At 39.1% G+C, this 26,132-nt stretch overlaps 1 protein-coding gene across 3 annotated transcripts in view; it reads left to right on the plus strand.

Moving 5' to 3' along the window:
- CRYL1 (crystallin lambda 1) overlaps window positions 1–26,132 on the plus strand; it is a 153,373-nt gene that overhangs the window by 45,652 nt on the left and 81,589 nt on the right. The window lies entirely within an intron of this gene.

Consider the following 26,132-nt stretch of genomic DNA (forward strand, 5'->3'; position numbering starts at 1 on the left):
AAAGCTGCAGGCAGGCTCTCCAGGGGCTGTGCTGGCAACTGGTTGCCTGCCCGCTCAGGACCCGTCCCTCCTGGAGCTCCTGTGTCTATAGACAGCTCCTGCCTCTATGTAAGAACCCAGACGTATAAATTTGTCTTTTAAAAATATTGCACTTACTGACAAAAGGTTTAAGTGGATTTACCAAAAACTGAAAGAAACGTCACTCCTGATACCCTTCTTATATTTTGTGAGGCTTTGCATTTCTGTTGACTCAGTGTTGCACATTTCATGTGGTTTCTGTGATGACGTTCTTGCCAATGATCTGGGAGCAAACCCAAAAGACTGAGTTTTATGGTCAGCGGCTGCGCTGCGATTGAGGTCCAATACAGTTAATCAAGGTTCTCAGTCTTTGTAGCTCTAAAAGTTCTCTAGTCCATTTAACAAATACGTGTCCAACAGAATGTAAGAGGACTGGATACATAAGATATGTCAATTCCATCTCTCTTTTGAGTATTTTCACCCCGTCTCTCATTTGGTGAAGGCTGTATATAACTGGGGAGTCTTACAAGGGATCAGAGGGCTCTTTTCCGGAGCTTTCCAGTGCTGTCTCTTCCCACCCTCGTGGTGCTACGGGGTGCTGTGAGGGAGGGACTCGCTTCTGAGGAGCACAGAAGCCTTCCAGCCGTTCCAGTGTGAGCTCAGCAGAGAAGGTTCTTCACAGGCACTTTGTTTCTAAGGAAAGTGTATGCTTCTTATGCTGCTCCTGCTGGAGGAAGGAAAAACAATTTGTTTTGTGGCTCCTGACATTAGAAAGGGCCTGTGGAAGCTTCCTGCCATGGAGGTGGTGGTTGAGGACACAGACTTTTAGTCGAGCAGACTTTGCACTGAGCAGCTGTGTGCCCTTGTGAGTTTCTTAACTTTTAAGCCCCACTTCCTTATCTGGACATTGGGCATTATAAAGTGCACTGGGTGGTTGTGAAGAGAACCATCCAAGCTTACATCTAAGGTCACCCTCCTTGAAGGTAAGCTCCATTTTTCCAATGAGAAGATTAAAAAAAATTCTTTTTGGGGTCAATTTGTTATATATTATTTATATGATACATAATAAAATATTATAATCACGTGATGTGATCTGAAATAAGAATATGTTACGCATTACTGAAATATTTCTACTTTCCCATTTCACAAAACACTTCTTTTTACGTGTCATCCTTGCGCAAGGGCCATGCTAATCTTCTCTGTATCGTTCCAATTTTAGTATATGTGCTGCCGAAGCGAGCACCACAAAACACTTCTTTTTAAAAAAAATTAAAGTTTTATTTCTATATTTGAGAAAGAATGACAGAGAGAGAGCATGAGAAGAGGGAGGGGCAGAGGGAAAAGGACAAGCAGACTCCCTGCTGGGTGCAGAGCCAGATGGGGCCACATGACTGGCTGGGCACCAGCTCAATGAGGGGCTCCACGCAGGGCTTGATCCAGGATCCTGGCATCATGACTGGAGCTGAAGTCAGACACTTAACCAACTAAGCCACCCAGGTGCTCCAAAGCACTTCTGTTCAAACTCTTTTTTTTTTTTTTTTAAGATTTTATTTATTTATTTGACAGACAGAGATCACAAGTAGGCAGAGAGGCAGGCAGAGAGAGAGGAGGAAGCAGGCTCCCCGCTGAGCAGAGAGCCCGATGTGGGGCTCGATCCCAGGACCCTGAGATCATGACCTAAGCCGAAGGCAAAGGCTTTAACCCACTGAGCCACTCAGGCGCCCCTTCTGTTCAAACTCTTAACAGGTGTCTCTGACTCCGGTGTCTTTGTCTTCAGTAGTGATGTTTTTGAGTCTCCTTTCTAGACAGAGTTTTCCAGAGCACATCACTGTTGCTTTCCTGAGATGCTGCTGTGCAGAGCCTTTTTAACCCACATATGACGTGACATTAGAAGTTTTATCTCCAGCCTCAACTACTAATTCTCAAACCTTTGGGTGTTTTTTCCTCTCTGCGGTGGTGTACTTGTGGTTCCTCAACATGACAACTGGCTATGTTACTTTTTTTGTTTTAAAATGATCTTTATAAAGTTTATTTCTGAATTTCCCTGCACTAGCAATTGCAAAATCATGCCCTAGGGATAATTCAAATGTCTGTGTTAAATTTCTTTGTCTCCTGGTCCCATTTGAAAAACTGGGTTTTAGCAGATGATTTCTATGCTAGCATGATTGAATTAGTTCAGAAGAATGTGTCTTCCCCAAACAGTATATTATTTCTTAAAAAATGGAGATCCCAGGCGCCTGGGTGGCTCAGTGGGTTAAAGCCTCTGCCTTCGGCTCAGGTCATGATCCCAGGGTCCTGGGATCGAGCCCCGCATCGGGCTCTCTGCTCAGCGGGGAGCCTGCTTCCTCCTCTTTCTCTGCCTGCTTCTCTGCCTACTTGTGATCTCTGTCTGTCAAATAAATAATAAATAAAATCTTTAAAAAAAATGGAGATCCCTTCATAATAGAACTTTATAATGACTTCAATATAAGGCAAGTCTTTTATGGGATGATTTTTGGGGAATATTTTAAGTTATGATGCATGAAAATGCTTAACCACAGCACTTGGCACAATAGAAAATGCCTAAAAAATTGATAAGTAATTTTGTAATGTGACCGTTTGTATACAAATTTGATAATAAATGATATGGAGTAATATATGTTATTCTATGCAAAGTATTGAAAACTGCTCTTTAAGGTCTGTCTTTATTTTTTTTTTATTTTATTTATTATTTTTTTATAAACATATAATGTATTTATATCCCCAGGGGTACAGGTCTGTGAATCTCCAGGTTTACACACTTCACAGCACTCACTATAGCACATACCATCCCCAATGTCCATAACCCCACCCCCCTCTCTTGACCCCCCTCCCCCCAGGGTCTGTCTTTATTTTATAGATTGAATGACATTTACATGTTGAGCAGCATCTATTATGCACAACAACACTAAGTGAGGCAGTGTAGGGAGAGGAATATAGCAAAGATGATGTAAACTCTACTAGGTTTATTTCCTATGAGAGATTACATTCTTCAGAAATTACTTGTACCTCTAGTCCCACAAAGAATAATGGAGAGGGGTGCAGATCTGACCAGAGGCCTTGGGAAGTTTTGATGAAGGTAGGATTTGAGCCTGCTTTGGCCCTTGACGAGTGGATTTTGGGGGCTGGGGAGGGGACAGTGTCTCAGAAAGAGATGAAAAGAGGATGAGAGGTGCCTGTGAGTATGTTTGAGACAACCAGAGTAGAATGGTGAGGCTGAGTCACAGGAGAGGTGGAAAAAGGCTGGAAGTAGAAGCTGAGTGGGGAATGCTTGGAATGCCAAACTGAAGACTTAGATGAAATGAGTTAACCTTTATAAAATGCTTGGAGTAATGCATGGCACATAAGAGCCCTATTTAAGTGTTCTCCTAAAGAAATTAAAGAGTTTGGGTTTCATTCTATATCCTGATTAGAATCCTCCAAGGAAGGTGTTTGGTAGAACAGTGAAACAGATCAGAAAGAAAAAAAAGTCAAGATTTCATTTTTGTCTGTTGCTTTGATTGATTTTCTTGGACATGTTTACACATTTCTTTGTATGCTATAGGGCAGATTTGATTTCCCAAATTTTGCAACCAATGCATATCAATTTCACCTTATGTTTATCAAAAAGTAAATAGACACTTCCAAATCAAAACCTGCCTAACATTGTGTCATGTGTTTGTTAAATTACATTAGGTCTCTAACAACCTAAGAACATTAAAAATATGTTTTGAAGAGTAAAGAGTGAAGAAAGTTTAAGAAAATGCTGTATAGGTCCATCATTCCAAAAATGTCTTAACATTTTAATATATTTGTATTTCTTTCCCTTTCTATTTATTTTTTGTCTTTCTCTAACACCCTTGACATTATACTGTAAACAGAATTTTATATCATGATTTTTGTTTAAAGTTTAGAGCACTACTTGCTGTGTGATTTGCCTAAGATTCTAGCAGATAGAAGTATGATTTTTGGACTTAAAATAATTGTTATGTTTATCATGTGATATCCAACCTGGAAGAACCTTCCATCTAAGAATGACATTAAAGCTGATGTTCCAAAATGCCATCTGTCAGGCAGCTACTCTACTAGGCTTCACAGTCCTGCCTTATCTTAGTAGCCACAGACTTGCTAGATGCACCCTTACCTGCTCTCATAATTCTCTTTTCCAATTTATAAAAGGAAACATTCACAATGTAGGAAAATTAATCTAGGATATTTGGAGGCGTTTTTCTTACAAAAAGAAAATTAACATGACTTTTAGGAGTTTGTGAGTTAACAAATAAGCAAAACCACGTTGCTTGCCGCACAGTTGTTCAACTACAAAAGTCCCACTGTAGGATTTACTGAGTCCCCAAGGATCAAAGCCCCAGCAAGGTGAGTATAACTCTCTGTGGTAGATTTGTCTTCTACCCAAACCCCAGAGGGTGGGAACATGGATCAGAAAGTTCCTTAATTGACTGCTGAAATGTGGGAGCATACAAGAATGAAACCTGAATTTCTAGAACTTAGTGCAATTTGGAAATCAAATCTTGCCTAGCAAGAAAATCAACTGTGCTGGAAAAATAAGTTTATTCTGAAAAGCCTGTCTAAAGCTTTGACTGACTCTGAAAGAGATTAAAGCTCATTAGCCATGATACAGAGCTTTATCTGATCTCTGGAATTTAAGACTTGAGACTGAAGTAGCTGGTAGGAGCCGTGGGAATAGCTTATAGAATTAGGGAGTTTAAATGGACTTGCCTTATGCAAAAATCAAGGACAACTGCTGAAATCTGGAAGTAAGAATTAAATCATCTGTATGGATAAGGAGAATTTACATCTAAACTTCACCTTTAAAATTTAGAGGATGCTGGTCATTTTGACGAGGACTTTCAGACTCTGTCAGTAATTATAGGACGGAGTATTCATAAACACTGAATTTACTTTTTCTTAAAGGATGGGAGCTTGTTGGATTTTTGGTCTTGGTTCACTGAGGCTCAGAATAATCCTTTCAGTAGGCATGGGGGTGTGGGTGTGGGGTGCTCATGTAGCGAAGGGCACATGGGGCAGCCGACACTGAGAACGTACAGGAGTGTACATGGAAACTTGAATTTCATTTTTCCTGTTCCATGTGCTTTTAAAATTTTATTTATTTATTTATTTTTAAAAGATTTTATTTCTTTATTTGACAGAGAGATTGAGAGAGAGAGAGATCACAAATAGGCAGAGAGGCAGGCAGAGAGAGATGGGGGGAAGCAGGCTCCCCGCCGAGCAGAGAACCCGATGTAGGGTTCGATCCCAGGACCCTGAGATCACGACTCGAGCCAAAAGCAGAGCCTTAACCCACTGAGCCACCCAGGCGCCCTCCATGTGCTTTTTTAAAAGAAAAATTTGTAAAATCAGATTTATTGAAGTGCAGTTTACATATAATAAAATTCACCAGTTTCAGTGACCAGGTTTATATGTTTTGACAAGTGCATATAATGATGTAGCTGCTATCACATTCAAAATTGAGAACATTTCCATTACTGCACAGAATGCCCTCCTTCTCCTTGTGGTCAGTCTCCTCTCCACTTCAGGCCCTGGTAATCAGGCATCTGTTTTTTTTTGTCCCTACAGTTTTTTTTGTTTTTTTTTAAATTTTTTTTAGATTTTTATTTATTTATTGACAGAGAGGCAGTGAGAGAGAGCATGAGTGAGGAGAAGGTCAGAGGGAGAAGCAGACTCCCCGTGGAGCTGGGAGCCCGATGCGGGACTCGATCCCGGGACTCCGGGATCATGACCTGAGCCAAAGGCAGTCGTCCAACCAACTGAGCCACCCAGGCGTCCCTGTCCCTACAGTTTTGCCTTTTCCATAATATTCCAGATATTTCCTAATTTCCCTTAAGACCTCCACTTTCACTCATGGATTAATAAAGTGGGTTAACATACAGATCGGGGGAGTTTTCCAGATATATTTCTGTTATTATTTCTAGTCTAATTCCATTATGATACCCAAACATACTTTACAAGATTCCAGTTCTATTTATTGAAGTGTGTTTTATGACCCAGCATATAGTCACTTTTGGTGAATATTCCAAGTGAGGTAGAAAAAAATATTTATTCTGCTGTTGGGTGGAGTGAACTATAAATATCAATCAGGTCAAGTTGCTTATAGTCTTAGTCACGTCTTTTCCAGCCTAATGGAATTTCCATCTACTTATTCTGTCATTGAGAGAAAAGTGTTGAAGTCTACACTCCAATATGGATTTATTTCTCAATGAATTCAAACTAAGCATATAGTTGAGTCTCACTTTTTTAATTGCAGCTCAGTCTATGTCTTTTAATTAGCATGTTTAGTCCATTAAATTTAATGTAATTATTGATGTGGGTGGACTAAAATTCTACCTTATTGTTTTCCATTTGTTCTATTTTTTTTTAAAAGTTTTTATTTAAATTCCAGTTAGCTAACTTACAGTGTAATATTAGTTTCAGGTGTACACTATAGTGATTCAGCACTTCCATATATCAGCCAGTGCTCATCACAAAAAGTGCACTCCTCACTCCCCATCACCTATTTCACCCATCCACCCACTCACATCCCCTCTGGTAACCATCAGTTCTTTAAAGTTCTCTATGGTTAAGAGTCTCTTTCTTGGTTTGCCTCTCTCTCTCTTTTTATCCTTTGCTCATTTGTTTTATTTCTCAAATTTCACATATAAGTGAAATCATATGGTATTTATTTTTCTCTGACTTAGTTGGCTTAGCATAATATTCTCTAACTCCATCCATCTCATGGCAAATGGCAAGATTTCATTCTTTTTTATGGCTGAGTAATATTCCATTGTAGATATACAACATCTTTTTTATCCATTCATCAGTTGATGGCTACTTGGGCTTTTTCCATAATTGGCTATTATAAATTATACTGCTATAAACATCAGGGTGCAGTTATCCCATTGAATTAGTATTTTTGTATCCTTTGGGTAAATACCTAGTTGTGCAATTGGTGGGTCTTAGGGTAGTTCTATTTTTAACTTTGAGGAATTGCCATACTGTCTTCCATAGTGGCTGCACCAGTTTGCATTCCCACCAATAGTATAAGAGGGTTCCCGTTTCACTACATCCTCGCCAATACCTGTTGTTTCTTGTGCTGTTGATTTTAGCCATTTTGACAGATGTGAGGTGATATCTTATTGTAGTTTTGATTTGTATGTCTCCGATTATCAGTGATATTAGCATCTTTTCATGTGTCTGTTGATCATTTGGATGTCTTCCTTGGAAAAATGTCTATTCATATCTTCTGCCCATTTCTTGACTGGCTTTATTTTGGGGGGGGTGTTGAGTTTTCTAAGTTCTTTATAGATTTTGGATACTAACCCTTTATCACATATGTCATTTGCAAATATCTTCTCCCATTCCTAGGTTGCTTTTAGTTCTGCTGATTGTTTCCTTTGCTGTGCAGAAACTTTTTATTTTGATGTAGTCCTCAAGATATATTTTTGCTTTTGTTTCTCTTGCTTCAGGAGACATATCTAGAAAAAAGTTGCTGTGGCCAGTGTCAGAGAAATTACTGCTTCTGATTTATTCAAGGACTTTAATGGTTTCAAGTCTTACATTTAGGTCTTTAATCCATTTTGAGTTTATTTTTGTATATGGCGAAAGATAATGGTCCAGTTTCATTTTTTTGCATGTGGCTGTCCAGTTTTCCTAAGAAAGAAACAGTCATTTTCCAACTGGGATTCTTTCCTGCTTTGTTGAGATTAACTGACATATAATTGTGGGTTCATTTCTGCATTTTCTCCTCTGTTCCATTGATCTATGTGTCTGTTTTTATGCCAGTACCATACTGTTTTGATTACTACAGCTCTGTACTATGACCTGAAGTCCAGAATTGTGATACCTCCAGGTTTGCTTTTCTTTTTCAAGATTGCTTTGGCTATTCGGGGTCTTTTGTAGTTCCATACAAATTTTAGGATTGTTTGTTTTAGTTCTGTGACAAATGCAGTTGGTGTTTTGATAAGGATTACATTAAGTGTATAGATTGCTTTAGGTAGTATAGACATTTTAACAATGTTTGCTTTCCCAGTCCATGAGCATGGAACATCTTTCCATTTCTTTGTGCCACCTTCAGTTTCTTTCATTGGTGTTTGATAGTTTTCAGAGTACAGGTCTTTCACTTCTTTGATTAGGTTCATTCCTAGGTATCTTGTTATTTTCGATGTGATCAGAAGTGGGATTGATTCCTTAATTTCTCTTTCTGCTGCTTTATTATTGGTGTACAGAAAGACAAGAGATATCTGCATATTGATTTTGTGTCCTGTAACTTTACTGAATTCATTTATCAGTTCTAACAGTTTTTTGGTGGAATCTTTGGGTTTTCTATATAGAGTGTCATCTGCAAATAGTGAAAGTTTTACTTTTTTCTTGCTGCTTTGCACACCTTTTATTTCTTTTTGTTGTCTGATAGCTAGGACTTCCAGTACTACATTGAATTAAAGTGGTGAGGGTGGACATGCCTTTCTTGTTCCTGACCAAAGCTCTCAGTTTTTCCCTATGTAGGATGTTGTTAGCTCTGGGTTTTTCATATGTGGCCTTTATTATGTTGAGATATGCTCCCTCTAAACCTTTTTTGTTGAAGGTTTTTATCATGAATGGATGTTGTCCTTTGTCATATGCTTTTTCTGCATCTACTGAAATGATCACACTGTTCTTATCCTTTCTCTTATTAATGTGTTCTATCATGTTCGTTGGTTTGTGTATATTGAGCCACAGTTGCAACCCAAGGATAAATCCCACTTTATTGTGGTGAATGATTTTTTTAAGATAGACATAGAGCCCAAAACAGGGCCTGAACTCATGATCCTGAGATCAAAACCCAAGGTGAGATCAAGAGTTGAACACTCAAGCCTCCTGAGCCACCCAGAAGCCCCATGAATGATTTTTTTTCATGTATTGTTGGATTTGGTTTGTTGGTGTTTTGTTGAGGACTTTTGCATCCATGTTCCTCAGAGATATTGGCTTGTAGTTCTCTTTTTTAGTGGTGTCTTTATCTGGTTTTGGTATCAGGGTAATGCTGGCTTCACAGAACAAATTTGGAAATTTTCTTCCTTTTCTATTTTTTGGAATAGGTTGAGAAGAATAGGTGTTAACTGTTCTTTAAATGTTGGCTAGAATTTGCCTGTGAAGCCATCTGGTCCTGGAGTTTTTGTTTGTTGGGAGTTTTTTGATTACTGACTCAATTTCTTTGCTGGTTCTCTGTTCAAATTTTCAATTTTTCTTGTTTCAGTTTTGGTGATTTGTATGTTTCTAGGGAATTTATCCATTTCTTATAGGTTGTCCAATTTGTTGGCATAAGTTTTTCATAATTACCTCTTATAATTGTATTTCTGTGGTATTGGTTGTTACTTCTTCTCTTTCATTTGTGATTTTATTTGCTTGGGTCCTTTTTTCTTTTTGGTAAGTCTGGCTAGAATTTATCAATTTCATTAATTTTTTCAAAGACCCACCTCTTGGTTTCATTGATATGTTCTGTTGTTTTTTTAGTTTCTATATCATTTATGTCTGCTCTGATTTTTATTATTTCCTTCCTTCTGCTGGGTTTGGGCTTTGTTTGTTGTTCTTTTTCTAGCTCTTTTAGATATAAGGTTAGGTTTTTGAAATTTTTCTTGTTTCTTGAGGTAGGCCTGTGTTGCTTTATACTTCTGTCTTAGAACCACTTTTGATGCATCCCAAAGGTTTTAGATCCTTTTGTTTTCATTTTCATTTGTTTCCATGTACATTTTTTACTTCTCCTTTTATTTCCTGGTTGGCCCATTCATTGTTTAGTAGCATGTTCTTTAACCTTTATGTATTTGTGGTCTTTCCAGATTTTTTCTTGTGGTTGACTTCTAGTTTCATAGTGCTGTGGTCAGAAAAGGTGCATGGTATTATTTCAGTCTTCTTGAATTGGTTGAGGCCTGTTTTGTGGCCTTATATGTGATGTATTCTGGAGAATATTCCATGTGCTTTTGAAAAGAATGTATATTCTGATGTTTTAGGATGGAATGTTGTGAATGTATCTGTTAAATCTGACTATTTCAATGTACCATTCAAAGCCCTTGTTTCTTTGTTGATCTGCTTAGATGATCTGTCCATTGCTATGAGTGGGATGTTACAGTTCCCTACTACTATTGTATTATTATAGATTAGTTCCTTTATGTTTGTTATTAACTATTTTCTGCATTTGGGTACTCCCATGTTGGGTGTAAACTACTTACAATTGTTATATCTTCTTGTTGGTTTGTCCCTTCATTATTATACAGTGACCTTCTTTATCTCTTATTACACTCTTTGTTTTAAAGTCTAGTTTGTCTGGTATAAGTACTGCTACTCTGGTTTTCTTTTTACATCCATTTGCATGATAAATATTTCTTCCTCTGCTCACTTTCAATTTGCAGGTGTCTTGAGGTCTAAAATGAGTGTCTTGTAAGCAGAATATTGATGGATCTTTTTTTTTCTTTAAAACCATTCTGATACCCTGTGTCTTTTCAAATTAGCCATGGTTAACCTTCATGGGTCATGTAAGGACCTTACAATAATATACTCCTGGTTCCTTCCATCTATGCTATTGTCATAGATTCTTCTTTGCACATGCCAAAACACCAACTACAGTGCCATTGCTTTTTCTTTATACATTCAACTAATGTTTAGAGAAATTAAAACTTATTTTTACCTGCATTTCCACTATTGCAACATTATTTCTTTTTTATGTGTGTATAAATTCAGATTTCTCCAGGAATCATATACCTTTTGTCTGAAAGACTTCCTTTAAGGTTCCAAGTCTGCTGGTAAATAGTTCTCTCAGCTTTTTTCAGAGAATGTCTTTATTTTTTTCTCCATTTTTAAAGTGATTTTTTTTTCTTGATATAGAATTTTGTGTTGACAGTTTTTTCTTTGGTTCTTTAAACATGTCACTCGATAGTCTTCTGGCTTGCATAGCTCCTGACAAGAAGTCTTCTTTACTCTTATCTTTATTTTTCTATATGTAATGTGTCTTTTTTTCTCTGCCTCACATCAACATGTTTTACATGTTTGATTTTCAGCAGTTTCAATATGGTGTGTCTAGGAGAGTGTGTGTATGTCTGTGTTATCTCTCCTACGTTGTGTTCTGAGCTTCTTGGATATGTGATTTATGTTCATTTTGGAAACATCTTGGTCCTTTTCTTTTCAAATTTTTTTGTGCCTCATTCTTCTTTTGGGGTTCCAATTATGTGTACTTTAGAGTATTTCATATTGTTACATAGCTTTTAGATGCTCTGTTCTGCTTTTTCCCCCCAGCTTTTTTTCTCCTTGTGTTTAGTTTGGGTAATTTTTACTGACATATTTTTCATCTCATTGAATATTTTTTCATCACTATAGAGTCTCCTAATGAGACTCTCTGCATTAGTTATCTATTGTGTAACAAATTACCCCCAAACTGAGTAGCTTAAAATAACCATAAACCTATATTATCTTGGGAGTGCCTTGGCTGAATGATTCTTGCTTGGAATTTATCTTGATATTTCAGTTAAGACTTTGGCTAGGGTTGGTATTATCTAAGACTTGGTAAGGCTGGAGCATTCATTTTCAAGATGGATCATTCACATGGCTGCCAAATTAATTGAGAGGAAACTGTGGTTCCTCCCTCTGTAGACCTCTCTAGAGGTATGCTTGGATTCCTAATTATGAGGCATTTGGCTTCCCCAGACAAGTGATCTCTGAGAGTACATGGTGAAAGCTGCAATAACTTTTATGACCTAACCTCAGAAGCCACATATGGTCATTTTTACAGTATCCTGTAGGTACACAGGTCAGGCCTATTCAGTATGGGTGGGAACTATATAAGGGCATGCATACCTGGAAATAAGGATCATTGGGGGCTGTCTTAGAGGCTGGCTGCTATACTGTCAATGACAGTTTTTATTTTTGTCAACTGTCATTTTCATTTCTTGCATTTCTTTTAGATTCTTTTTATACTTTCTGACTCTCTGCTGAAAGTAATTTATTCACTTTGCCATTAGAGCACGTAACATACTGAATCGTAGTTACTTTAAATTCCCTGATAGTTCTGATATATGGGTTATCTTTGAGTGTAATTCTGTTAATTGCTTTGTCTCTTGACAAAGGGTGGTTTCCCTTGCCTTTTTGTGTTTCTCCTTATTTTTCACTGAATATTATGTCTAGAAAATGAGAAATTGAGGGGTGCCTGGTGGTTCAGTCAGTTAAGCATCTGACTCTGATGTCTGCTCAGGTCATGATCTTTGGAGCATGAGATCAGGCCCTGCATCAGGCTCCAGGCTCTGTGGGGAGCCTACTTGAGGTTCACTCTTCCTCTCTCTCTGCCCCTCCCCCCACTTGCATATGTGCTTTTTCTCTCAAAATAAATAAATAAATCTTGAAAGAAAGAAGGAGAGAGGGAGAGGAAGAAAGAAAGAAAGGAAGGAAACTAGACATTGAGATAAAGCAGTATATATGCCTGGAAATGGACATGCCTTTTCTCTGCTAAGTTATTGGTATGGGGAGTCGAGTCAATCTAGCGAAAAATTTAGTTGCAGTTATATTTTATAATGTCGATGGTTACCTTCAGTGCAACCAGCTTCATATTCCTCTAGCATTATCTTGTGCTTTGGGGAGGCTGGGATGCTTGAGAGTGGTTTGCAGTAGTTGGTCTTTCTTCTGCCCCTGCTCCACAGAGGGGATTTCTCATCATGCCCTTGTCCCTCCCCCAGAGGTAGACTGCTGTCAGTTGTTAGTTCAGCTTCAGTCTTAGGCAGGCTTTGTATACCTTGACTTCTGTGGTAGAGCTTTCTCGGTGATCCTACCCCTTCTCCATATGGCAACCAAATTCTACCTTGTATGTTTGGCTAGTGTTATACAGAAGAGTTTTCTGCTCCTTCCTCAGCAGAACTTCTCAACCATGGTGCTATTAACATTTTTGGCTGGATAATTCTTTGTTGTGGGGGCTGTTCTGTGCATTGTAGGATATTTAGCAGCATCCCTGACCTTTACCCACTAGATGCTAGTAGCATCCTCCCTCCAGTTCTGATAACCAGAAATGTCTCTTGACATTGTCAACCCCTGGATGTGGGCCACTGTTCTAATGGCATGGGTATAGGATCCTTGACCTAGGGTACTTATTTACTCCTCCTTCAGGGTAAGAGTTTTTTCTTTCTACCAATTGTCCCCCAGTTGCAATGGGTCTTTATATTTTTTTTTAAGATTTTATTTATTTATTTGACAGAGATCACAAGTAGGCAGAGAGAGAGGAAGGGAAGCAGGCTCCCTGCTGAGCAGAGAGCCCAATGTGGGGCTCGATCCCAGGACCCTGGGATCATGACCTGAGCCGAAGGCAGAGGCCTTAACCCACTGAGCCAACCAGGCACCCCTGCAAGGGGTCTTTAAAAGTTTGCTACCCCTCACCCAGTGGCTTAAGGCTTTTGTTCTATTCGGGAATCAGGGCTGGTGGGCTTTGTAGCTGCAGCAGCAACCACTTCCCCTTTCCAGGCTTGCACCACTGATGAAGGTTCTCTCAGCTCTCCTGCCTGTTGTCTGTATTTCTTGGGAACATCTGATATAGGATTGCAGGGAAGAGCCTATGAGTAGGAATGAACTCTGCTTTGGGTCTGTGTCTCCTACTGGTTTTTGTACCTTAATGCTAGCTCACACTTGGCTTTCAGCAATTTGATAAATATTTGAGCTGACTTCTTACATGTTTATATAGTACATGCTAAAACTTCCTCCCATGCTCCACCACAGGTAACCTAACTTCCAGTCTCTCCTGGGAAGGACCAGTCTTTCCTTGGATTTCAAGACTATTTGATCAACTTGTAATCTCAACTCAATTCAAAAAAAGTTATGATTTTGTAATTTATCTGACATTTTCTTGTTTTTAGGATGGGAGCAAAGTTCTAACCCTGCTTTTACATCCTAGGCAGAAGTGAAGTCCTATAGCTTCTTTATCACCCTTTTCTGTAAACTGAAACATAATGTTTTTATTTTAAAAAGGAAAAGCATTTATTCAGACATTTTACTGTTGTCCTAAGAATTTTAAAAGTGGTTCATGCTTGTTGGAAAACAATTAGAATCATAAAGATGCATATCAAGTAGAAAGTGAAATTTCTTTTTCCTTCATTTTGTAATCCCTAGAAATGAACATTATGAGTTTGGAGTTTTTTATCCTCCAAGAAGTCTTGTAATCTTGTATTATAGACTTCATTTTAATAATGGGATTCCATTATAATATAGTGTTTTGTAACTTGATTTTTGTACTTAATTATATATTATGACATTTTTTCCAGGTCCTTACATGCTGATCTACTTAACAGTGTATTTTCTGTAGTTTGGGAAATCTTTTGTGAGTACACCATTCAATTAATAGCTAAGTAATATGTTTTCACAGTTGAACACTAGTGCATATGAAATAAAACTGTTCAACACATTGAAATTATAGTTTGAATTTTCCGAGTCTTCAGACTATACTAAAGAAATAAGGGAGAAACATATATACTTAGTATTTTGTTGGCCTCTGAAAGTTTGTGTGCTAATAAAGCTAACTATAATACAAGGGTCAGCAAATTCTTTATGTAAAAGGCCAGATGATAAATATTTTAGGCTTTAAGGTCTGGGTACAGTGTCTGTTGCATATTTTGTAGTTCTTCAAAATGTTAAAACCATCTTAGCTTGTGGGCCATGCAAAAATAAGTCATGGACTGAATTCGATCCAGGCAAGGGTTGTAGTTTCCTGACCCCTGCTCCAATATGTTGGAAGTACTTTCTTTCTCCACCATTCTCTCCACTCTGCCTTGCCTTTCAGCACCCCTCCCTAATCCATCAATTTTAGTATAGGTTGGTTACCGAAAAGTATAAGATCTGAAATTCAGACCTCAGCTCTACCACTAAATAGTGACCTTTGGCGAGGAACTAACTTCTCTGGCCTTCAGTTTTACCCCCTAAGAAATGAGGATGATAATGCCTGCCTCATTGTGAGAATTATGCTGTTATTACCCAGATATGATCTTGAGAACTTATATATCTGGTGCTATTTAGGAATAGCAAGTGCCTGGCCTCATGTAGTCTACAGGGGGATTCTGTGTTGATCAGGATACTTTTGGTTGCAAGTGACAGAAAATTCAGTTCAAAATGGCCTAGGGAAAAAGTAGGTTTTCTTGTTTGTTTGTTGTTGTTTTTTATTTGTGGGTTTTGTTTTGTTTTGTTTGGCTTATGTAACTGAAGATTACAGATTTAGGCCTGCCTTCAGCTGCACATGGATTCTAGTACTGGTCTACCTGGAATCTCTTTCCATTTGGTGGTTCTGCTTTTCTTTCAGGGAGGCTTTCACCATGAGGCGGCCAGAATGCCACTGACAACTCCAAATCTTCATTCTCTTGGCTCATTAAGCCCATTATAGAGAGCTTTTCCTTCCAACATCCACATAAGAGTTCTGAGATTGACTGTGTACTCTAATTTGTCTTGTGCTCCCATCCCTGTAGCCCAAGGGATAGAAAACTTTGGTTGGCCAGAATGAGCCTGATGCTCATCTCTGGGAAAAGGTCATCCCCACACAAACTACATAGACTACATTAAAAGAAGGGGAAGCTGGAATAATGGATAGGCAAAAACATTTCCACTAGAGACCTTAAATCACCATACAGCTGTGTAATTATTAACTCCATAGTTGCAACAAAGGTAAAGTGCTATGATGGTGTTCCCTGGGATGGCCTGATCCTGCTGGGTGGTAGGCATGGAAAGAGACTTTGGCCTGAGCTGAGAAGGAAGTGAAGCTGTTTACTAGGCAGAAGGATTCGGGTGGGCGTGTGTAGGACAAGGAGAAAAACAGGTGCGAAGGGCCTCTGGTGGGTAATTGCATGAAAAATCTTATGTACTTAGAGTCGAAAGAGATAAGGAAAGTTAAGAGAAGAACTGGGAGATGGTCAGGCCCTGACTTGCAGGACCTGAGAGGTGTGTTTAGGGGTTTGATCATTGCCTGAAGGCCATATTAAATGAGATAGAAAGAGATAATGAATGGCAAGTGCTTAGAACAGAGCTGAACCTGATAATGTGGTCTGTTAGTAATCTTATCAACTAAATATCTACTAAAATACTATTGGCATAGATACTCCGCCTTGTTTTCTAAACATGTACTTAACATACATTTATTTATTTATTTATTTATAAATGTTTTTTTAAAAATTGAGATAAAATTCACGTAACACAAAACCATTTAAAAGGTACAATTCAGTGGCATTTAGTACATTCATTCATCATTTTGTGTAACCATCATCTCTATCTAGTTGCAAAACATTTTATCACTCCTAAAAGACTCCTGTGTTCATTAGCAGTCATTCCTCATTCTCTCCTCCTTCCCAGCCCCTGACAACCACAAGTCTGCTTTCTGACTCTGTGAATTTACTTACTCTGGATATTTCATTTAAACAGAATCTAATAATATGTGACCTTTGTGTCTGGCTTTTTTTTGATTTTAATTTTTTTTTATTTTAATAAACATATAATGTATTTTTATCCCCAGGGGTACAGGTCTGTGAATCGCTAGGTTTACACATTTCACAGCACTCATCACAGCACATACCCTCCCCAATGTCCATATCCCCACCACCCTCTCCCGTCCCCCTTCCCCCCAGCAACCCTCAGTCTGTTTTTTGAGATTGAGTCTTTTATGGTTTGTCTCCCTCCCAATCCCATCTTTTCATTTTTTCTTTTCCCACCTCTCCCCAACCCCCCCACATTGCATCTCCACTTTCTCATATCAAGGAGATCATATGATAGTTGTCTTTCTCCGATTGACTTGTTTTGCTAAGCATAATACCCTCTAGTTCCATCCATGTCGTCGCAAATGGCAAGATTTCATGTCTTTTGATGGCTGCATAGTATTCCATTGTGTATATATACCACTTCTTCTTTATCCATTCATCTGTTGATGGACATCTAGTTCTTTCCACAGTTTGGCTATTGTGGACATTGCTGCTATAAACATTCGGGTGCACGTGCCCCTTCGGAGCACCACGTTTGTATCTTTAGGATATATACCCAGTAGTGCAATTGCTGGGTCATAGGGTAGTTCTATTTTCAGTTTTTGGAGGAACCTCCACACTGTTTTCCAGAGTGGTTGCACCAGCTTGCATTCCCACCGGCAGTGTAGGAGGGTTCCCCTCTCTCTGCATCCTCGCCAGCATCTGTCATTTCTTGACTTATTAATTTTAGCCATTCTGACTGGTGTGAGGTGGTATCTCATTGTGGCTTTGATTTGTATTTCCCTGATGCCGAGTGATGTGGAGCACTTTTTCATGTGTCTGTTGGCCATCTGGATGTCTTCTTTGCAGAAATGTCTGTTCATGTCCTCTGCCCATTTCTTGATTGGATTATTTGTTCTTTGGGTGTTGAGTTTGCTAAGCTCTTTACAGATTTTGGATACTAGCCCTTTATCTGATATGTCGTTTGCAAATATCTTCTCCCATTCTGTCAGTTGTCTTTTGGTTTTGTTAACTGTTTCCTTTGCTGTGCAAAAGCTTTTGATCTTGATGAAATCCCAGTAGTTCATTTTTGCCCTTGCTTCTGTTGCCTTTGGCGATGTTCCTAGGAAGAAGTTGCTGTGGTTGAGGTCAGAGAGGTTGCTGCCTGCATTCTCCTCAAGGATTTTGATAGATTCCTTTCTCACATTGAGGTCCTTCATCCATTTTGAGTCTATTTTCGTGTGTGGTGTAAGGAAATAGTCCAATTTCATTTTTCTGCATGTGGCTGTCCAATTTTCCCAGCACCATTTGTTGAAGAGGCTGTCTTTTTTTTCCATTGGATATTCTTTCCTGCTTTGTCGAAGATTAGTTGACCATAGAGTTGAGGGTCTATTTCTGGGCTCTCTATTCTGTTCCATTGGTCTATATGTCTGTTTTTGTGCCAGTACCATACTGTCTTGATGATGACAGCTTTGTAATAGAGCTTGAAGTCTGGAATTGTGATGCCACCGACTTTGGCTTTCTTTTTCAGTATTCCTTTGGCTATTCGAGGTCTTTTCTGGTTCCATATAAATTTTAGGATTATTTATTCTATTTCTTTAAAAAAATGGATGGGATTTTGATAGGGATTGCATTAAATGTGTAGATTGCTTTAGGTAGAATAGACATTTTCACAATATTTGTTCTTCCAATCCATGAGCATGGAACATTTTCCCATTTCTTAGTGTCTTCCTCAATTTCTTTCATGAGGACTTTATAGTTTTCTGAGTATAGAGTCTTTGCCTCTTTGGTTAGATTTATTCCTAGGTATCTTATGGTTTTGGGTGCGATTGTAAATGGGACTGACTCCTCAATTTCTCTTTCTTCTGTCTTGTTGTTAGTGTAAAGAAATGCGACGGATTTCTGTGCATTGACTTTATATCCTGACACTTTACTGAATTCCTGTATAAGTTCTAGCAGTTTTGGAGTGGAGCCTTTTGGGTTTTCCACATATAGTATCATATCATCTGCACAGAGTGATAGTTTGACTGCTTCTTTGCCAATTTGGATGCCTTTAATTTCTTTTTGTTGTCTGATTGCTGAGGCTAGGACTTCTAGTACAATGTTGAACAGCAGTGGTGATAACGGACATCCCTGCCGTGTTCCTGACCTTAGCGGAAAAGCTTTCAGTTTTTCTCCATTGAGAATGATATTTGCGGTGGGTTTTTCATAGATGGCTTTGATAATATTGAGGTATGTGCCCTCTATCCCTACACTTTGAAGAGTTTTAATCAGGAAGGGATGCTGCACTTTGTCAAACGCTTTTTCAGCATCTATTGAGAGTATCATATGGTTCTTACTCTTTCTTTTATTAATGTATTGTATCACATTGATGGATTTGTGGATGTTGAACCAACCTTGCAGCCCTGGAATAAATCCCACTTGGTCGTGGTGAATAATTCTTTTCATGTACTGTTGGATCCTATTGGCCAGTATTTTGGTGAGAATTTTCACATCTGTGTTCATCAAAGATATTGGTCTGTAATTCTCTTTTTTGGTGGGATCCTTGTCTGGTTTTGGGATCAAGGTGATGCTGGCCTCATAGAATGAGTTTGGAAGTTTTCCTTCCATTTCTATTTTTTGGAACAGTTTCAGGAGAATAGGAATTAATTCTTCTTTAAATGTTTGGTAGAATTCCCCTGGGAAGCCATCTGGTCCTGGACTTTTGTTTGTTTGGAGATTTTTGATGACTGTTTCAATCTCCTTACTGGTTATGGGTCTGTTCAGGTTGTCTATTTCTTCCTGGTTCAGTTGTGGTAGTTTATATGTCTCTAGAAATGTATCCATTTCTTCCAGGTCGTCAAATCTGTTGGCGTAGAGTTGCTCGTAGTATGTTCTTATAATTGTTTGTATTTCTTTGGTGTTGGTTGTGATCTCTCCTCTTTCATTCATGATTTTATTTATTTGGGTCCTTTCTCTTTTCTTTTTGATAAGTCTGGCCAGAGGTTTGTCAATCTTATTAATTCTTTCAAAGAACCAGCTCCTAGTTTTGTTGATTTGTTCTATTGTTTTTTTAGTTTCTATTTCATGGATTTCTGCTCTGATCTTTATGATTTCTCTTCTCCTGCTGGGTTTAGGCTTTCTTTGTTGTTCTTTCTCCAGCTCCTTTAGGTGTAGGGTTAGGTTGTGTATTTGAGACCTTTCTTGTTTCTTGAGAAAGGCTTGCACTGCTATATATTTTCCTCTCAGGACTGCCTTTGTCGTGTCCCACAGATTTTGAACCGTTGTGTTTTCATTATCATTTGTTTCCATGAATTCTTTCAATTCTTCTTTAATTTCCTGGTTGACCCATTCATTTTTTAGAAGGATGCTGTTTAGTCTCCATGTATTTGCGTTCTTTCCAAATTTCCTTTTGTGATTGAGTTCTAGCTTCAGAGCATTGTGGTCTGTAAATATGCAGGGAATGATCCCAATCTTTTGATACTGGTTGAGACCTGATTTATGACCCAGGATGTGGTCTATTCTGGAGAATGTTCCATGTGCACTAGAGAAGAATGTATATTCTGTTGCTTTGGGATGGAATGTTCTGAATAGATCTGTGATGTCCATCTGGTCCAGTGTGTCATTTAAGGCCTTTATTTCCTTATTGATCTTTTGCTTAGATGATCTGTCCATTTCAGTGAGGGGAGTGTTGAAGTCCCCTGTTATTATTGTATTACTGTCGATGTGTTTCTTTGATTTTGTTATTAATTGGTTTATATAGTTGGCTGCTCCCATTTAGGGGCATAGATATTTAAGATTGTTAGGTCTTCTTGTTGGACAGACCCTTTGAGTATGATATAGTGTCCTTCCTCATCTCTTATTATAGTCTTTGGCTTAAAATCTAATTGATCTGATATAAGGATTGCCACCCCAGCTTTCTTCTGATGTCCATTAGCATGGTACATTGTTTTCCACCCCCTCACTTTAAATCTGGAGGTGTCTTCGGGTCTAAAATGAGTTTCTTGTAGGCAGCATATGGATGGGTTTTGTTTTTTTATCCATTCTGATACCCTGTGTCTTTTGATTGGGGCATTGAGCCCATTAAGATTCAGGGTAACTATTGAGAGATAGGAATTTAGTGCCATTGTATTGCCTGTAAGGTGACTGTTACTGTATATTGTCTCTGTTTCTTTCTGATCTACTCCTTTTAGGGTCTCTCTTTGCTTAGAGGACCCCTTTCAATATTTCCTGTAGAGCTGGTTTGGTGTTTGCAAATTATTTCAGCTTTTGTTTGTCCTGGAAGCTCTTTATCTCTCCTTCTATTTTCAAGGATAGCCTAGCCGGATATAGTATTCTTGGCTGCATGTTTTTCTCGTTTAGTGCTCTGAATATATCATGCCAGTTCTTTCTGGCCTGCCAGGTCTCTGTGGATAGGTCCGCTGCCAATCTAATGTTTTTACCCTTGTATGTTACCGACTTCTTTTCCCGGGCTGCTTTCAGGATTTTCTCTTTGTCGCTAAGACTTGTAAGTTTTACTATCAGGTGACGAGGTGTGGACCTATTTTTATTGATTTTGAGGGGTGTTCTTAGCATCCCCTGGATTTTGATGTTTGTTCCCTTTGCCATATTAGGGAAATTCTCTCCAGTAATTGTCTCCAATATACCTTCTGCTCCCCTCTCTCTTTCTTCTTCTTCTGGAATCCCAGTTATTCTAATGTTGTGTCGTCTTATGGTGTCGCTTATCTCTCGAATTCTCTCCTCTTGGTCCAGTATTTGCTTGTCTCTCTTTTGCTCAGCTTCTTTATTCTCTGTCATTTGGTCTTCTATGTCACTAATTCTTTCTTCTGCCTCATTTATCCTAGCAGTGAGAGCTTCCATTTTTGATTGCACCTCATTAATAGCTTTTTTGATTTCAACTTGGTTAGATTTTAGTTCTTTTATTTCTCCAGAAAGGGCTTTTATCTCTCTGGAGAGGGTTTCTCTAATATCTTCTATGCCTTTTTCGAGCCCGGCTAGAACCTTGAGAATCGTCATTCTGAACTCTAGATCTGTCATATTACCAATGTCCATATTGATTAGGTCTCCAGCCTTCGGTACTGCCTCTTTTTCTTTTTTTTGTGGTGAGTTTTTTCGCCTTGTCATTTTGTCCAGATAAGATTTGCTTTCTCCTCCTCTAGAATTCTGCTGTTCTTGGTGAGTGAAGTTGGTCTTGGCTGGGTTTCTTGTTGATCTTCTGGGGGAGGGGCCTGTTGTGGTGATTCTCAAGTGTCTTTGCCGCAGGCGGAATTGCAACGCCTTGCCAGGAGCCAGGCTAAGTAATCTGCTCGGGTTCGCTTTCGGGAGCTTTTGTTCCCTGAGCGCTTTCCATAGAGTTCTGGAGGACGGGAATGAAGATGGCGGCCTCCCAATCTCTTGGCCCGGAGGAGCCGAGAGCTTGGGGTTCTGCTCCTCAGTGCGCCCTCAGAGAAAAGTGCCCAACCGCCCTGCCTCCCTGGCCTGCGGTCGCGCCAGTAGGAAAGCAGTCAATTGCTGGCATTTGGAGAAATGCGCCCGGTCGCTTCCGTCTCCGTGGCCTCCGGCTGCGCTCCGAGCCCACCCAGCCTGCGACCCGCACAAGGTAACCCCGGGCTGAGAGCTCACTCCTCGGCTTTGTCGCTGTAGCCGGCTTCCCTGCTCTAATACCTGCGAGCTCTGCGGCACTCAGACGCCCCCAGTCCTTCTGTGACCACGCGGGACCTGGGGTTACGCTGACCCCGCCTGGGTTTCCCCCCGGTTTAGCCTCAGGAGCGATGTCCCTCCATGGAGAGACTTTTAAAAGTCCCGATTTTGTGCTCCGTTGCTCCACCGCTTGCTGGGAGCCGGCCCCTCCCCCCGTGGTCTATCTTCCCGTCGCTTTGGATTCACTTCTCCACAGGTCCTACCTTTGAGAAAGTGGTCGATTTTCTGTTTCTAGAATTGTTGCTCTTCTTCTCTTCGATTTCCCGTTGGATTTGTAGGTGTTCACAATGGTTAGATAAGCTATCTAGCTGATCTCCTGCTACCTGATGTCATCTCTGCCTGCTACTTCTCCGCCATCTTGACTCCTCCCCCTGTGTGTCTGGCTTCTTAATTTTAGCTTAATGTTTTTTGACTTTCATCCCAGTTGTAGCATGATTCAGTATTTCATTTCTTTTTATGGCTGAAAAATACTCCATTCTGTATGTATACTGCATTTTGTTTATTCATTTATCCATTGATGGACACTTGAGTTGTCTCCACCTTTTGGCTATTGTGAATAGTGCTGCTATGAACATTCTTGTAGTATTTGTTTGAATCTTGCTTTATTTAGTTCTTTTGGATATACTTGGGAATGGAATTGCTGGTTCATATGACAGTTCTGTTTAACTTTTTAAAGAACTGCAACAATTTTTCACAGCAACTACACCATTTTAACATTCCCACCAGCAATGTGTGAGGGTTTTAATTTCTCCACATCCTTGCTGACACTCAAAAATTTTTTTATAAAAAAGATTTTATTTATTTATTTGACAGAGAGAGATCACAAGTATGCAGAGAGGGAGGCAGAGAGAGAGGGAGAAGCATGCTCTCTGCTGAGCAGAGAGCCCGATGCAGGCTTGATCCCAGGACCCTGAGACCATGACCTGAGCCAAAGGCAGAGGCTTTAACCCACTGAGCCACCCAGGCGCCCCTGTTATTTTACATTTTTAAAAAATTGTAGCCATCCTAGTGGGTATGAAGTGGTATCTCTTTGTGATTTTGATTTGCATTTCCCTAATGATTAGTGGTACTGAATGTTTACTCATGTGCTTGTTGGCCATTTGTGTATCTTTGGAGAACTGTCTATTCAGAATCTTTGTTCATTAAAAAATTTGGTTGTTTATCTTTTTGTTGTTGAGTTGTAAGAGTTTTTATGTATTCTGTATGTTAGATGCTTTTCATATGTATATGATTTACAAATATTTTCTTTCATTTTGTGGGTTGCCTTTTCATTTCCTTTTTTTTTTAAAAGATTTTATTTATTTATTTGACAGAGATCACTAGTAGGCAGAGAGGCAGGCAGAGAGAGAGAGAGAGAGAGGAGGAAGCAGGCTCCCTGCGGAGCAGAGAGCCCGATGTGGGACTTGATCCCAGGACCCTGAGATCATGACCTGAGCCGAAGGCAGAGGCTTAACCCACTGAGCCACCCAGGCGCCCACCTTTTCATTTTCTTGACCGCTTTTTTGTTGCATTAAGTTTTTCATTTTGAAGAAGTCCAATTTATATATTTTTCTTCTGTTACCTTTGATGCTGCTATATCTAAGAATCCATAGCCAAATCCAAGGTTATGAAGATTTATCCCTATGTTTTCTTCTAAGTGTTTTTATTTTTAGCTTTTATGTTTAGATCTTTGATCCATTTTGAGTTAATTTTTATATAAGGTGTGAGGTAGGGGTTTAACTTAACTTTTTCACATGTGGATATCCAGTTTTCCCTCTTCTTCATGCATTGAACGTCTTGTTGAGAATCAGTTGACCATAGATCATGAACGATATCCTCCTTTAAAATAAACTAACTATAAGGAAATAAACCTACAAAGTTAATTGGTATGCAGTCATATTGGTTTGTTTCATAGGTCTGTAAACTATAAGTGTAAGAACATTATTAGAGTTGAATATGTTGTCGTAAATCAGAAAATAGATTAGTAAGGAGGAAAGGCAAAGCACTTTAACCCCACCTGTATCCTCAGTTTGCTCACTTTTATAATGGGGGTTTTGGACTTAGATGAGCTCCAAGATCTGTCTCAGCTCTCTTTTGTGTTTTTCTTTAATAACTAATTTACTGCCTGAATTCTGGGTTAGGTGTTGTACAAGAGGCTGGGGACAGAGCTGTGAGCAAGACAGGTGAGGACTTGTGGCCACTTGGAAGAACAACACCATGGTCTTTTGGCTTTGTCTCTACAAAATCAAATACTAGATCCCTAAACAAAGCTCGCTGGATAAATACATGAAAGGATAATGATTAGGGTTGCAGTCTGAAAACTTTGAACATGGAATAGAGAAATCAGAGTGCTGTCACTTCCTGGTTCAGTGCACGTGCTGGGATAAGAAGGGGCTGTGGGCTGATTGTTGAGAGCCTTGTGTCATATGGGACAGGCCAGCAAAGCATGCCTCATGTTCTGATCCTCATTTTTCTATTGGCCTAGTCATTGTCCTCATACTTTGATTGTACTCAGACCTATTCATTTGAGCGGTTCATTTTTGTAAAAAATTTTAGGATGGATCTGTGGTATCTTTCAGCTTTAAGGATTTCTTTATTATGTGTTAAATCCTATAAGTTATAGACCAGTGAATCTCAACCAGGGAATATTCAGAAATATGAGGCAACCCTTTTCTTGTCCGAATGACAGGTGGTGGTACATTATTGTCATTTAGTGAGGGAAGGGATGAGGGTGGTCAATGTCTTGCCCAAGAAAGAAATGTCCTGCACACAACGCTATCAGTGCCTCTGTTGAAAAGCATCCTGTGGACAAAGGATAGTCACCACCCTCCAGAGGCAAAATATAATATGTTCCATTATCATATATGATGACCACTATATAGCAGCAGAAAGTAAATTGTTTTCTCATTGATATATGACACTGTTTCATAGCCATTTTTAAGGAATCATTGGTCTAGAAGGACAAGAATACTTACATTTTGGCTACAGAATCCCTGCTTTAAGCCTGTATCAAGTAAAAGGAGTGATTCTACTTGGAGAGAAATGGTATCAGCAAACTAACTGTAAAACTTAAAATTTTCCTCTCTTTTAAAAGAATCTGAAGATAAGAAGCCAACTATGGAGTTCTTCATGGAAAGGGTTGAATTTTCATTGTAAAACTTTGGCCTGGTGAGTGTTTTGAGGAGAGACTAATTTCCTTTTACTAATGAAAAATATAAAAACTTGCATAAACATTTGACTCTTTAAAAAGGCTATTACATCCTGCAGGGATTGGTTACTATGCCTAGAAAGTAATTTTTCTTTTTTCGTTTTAGACAGATAAATCAATAACAGAGGAAGAAGAGAACCACCTTTCTGTAACATTACTGAATAATGTAATTTAGTTAGAACATCACAACAAAGCACAAAATACCTTCCCACCCTAACCTCCTGAGATCTTTAGGCTGAATTTTCATCCTGTGAGATCATTTTGGTTACTAGGTAAAAGCTTAGTTTCTAGCCACTGTCCTTTATGTGTTTTTTTTAATGTGTTATTTTTAATAAGAAGGAAATACATCACTTCTAAGACCCTCCTGAATTTTGTTCCCTCCAGGTTTAGAACTGAATAGTCAACTGAATGTCTGATTAATATAGACTTGAGTGAAACTGATGTTTGCAGAGTGTGACCAGGGAGCAAGAAGTGTATTGGCCTAGCCAGAAGGCTGCTTTAAGGAAGGCAAAGAGGTCAAATTGTGTGCAGAGGGTTATGGAGTTGGGACACCAACTTTTATAGGTAATGGATGTGAGCTTTCCAAGGTATAGCATAACAAAAGCTATTTTTGGGGAAGGTTCATTTATCTGTTGTGCATCATAACTTTGGAAGTGAAGTAAGATCATAGTACTTCAGGCCTGAGTTGTGGTTGTGGCAGTAGGGATGTAAGGGAGGGTGACAGTGGAAAGAGAACCATTCCTTGGCCATTCTTGGCTCTTCGAGCACTAGTGTCTCAGAACCTTGCCAGGTACCTACCAGGGCCCACG

Source organism: Martes martes (genome assembly GCF_963455335.1).
Source record: "Martes martes genome assembly, chromosome: 3".
Taxonomy (NCBI): domain Eukaryota; kingdom Metazoa; phylum Chordata; class Mammalia; order Carnivora; family Mustelidae; genus Martes; species Martes martes.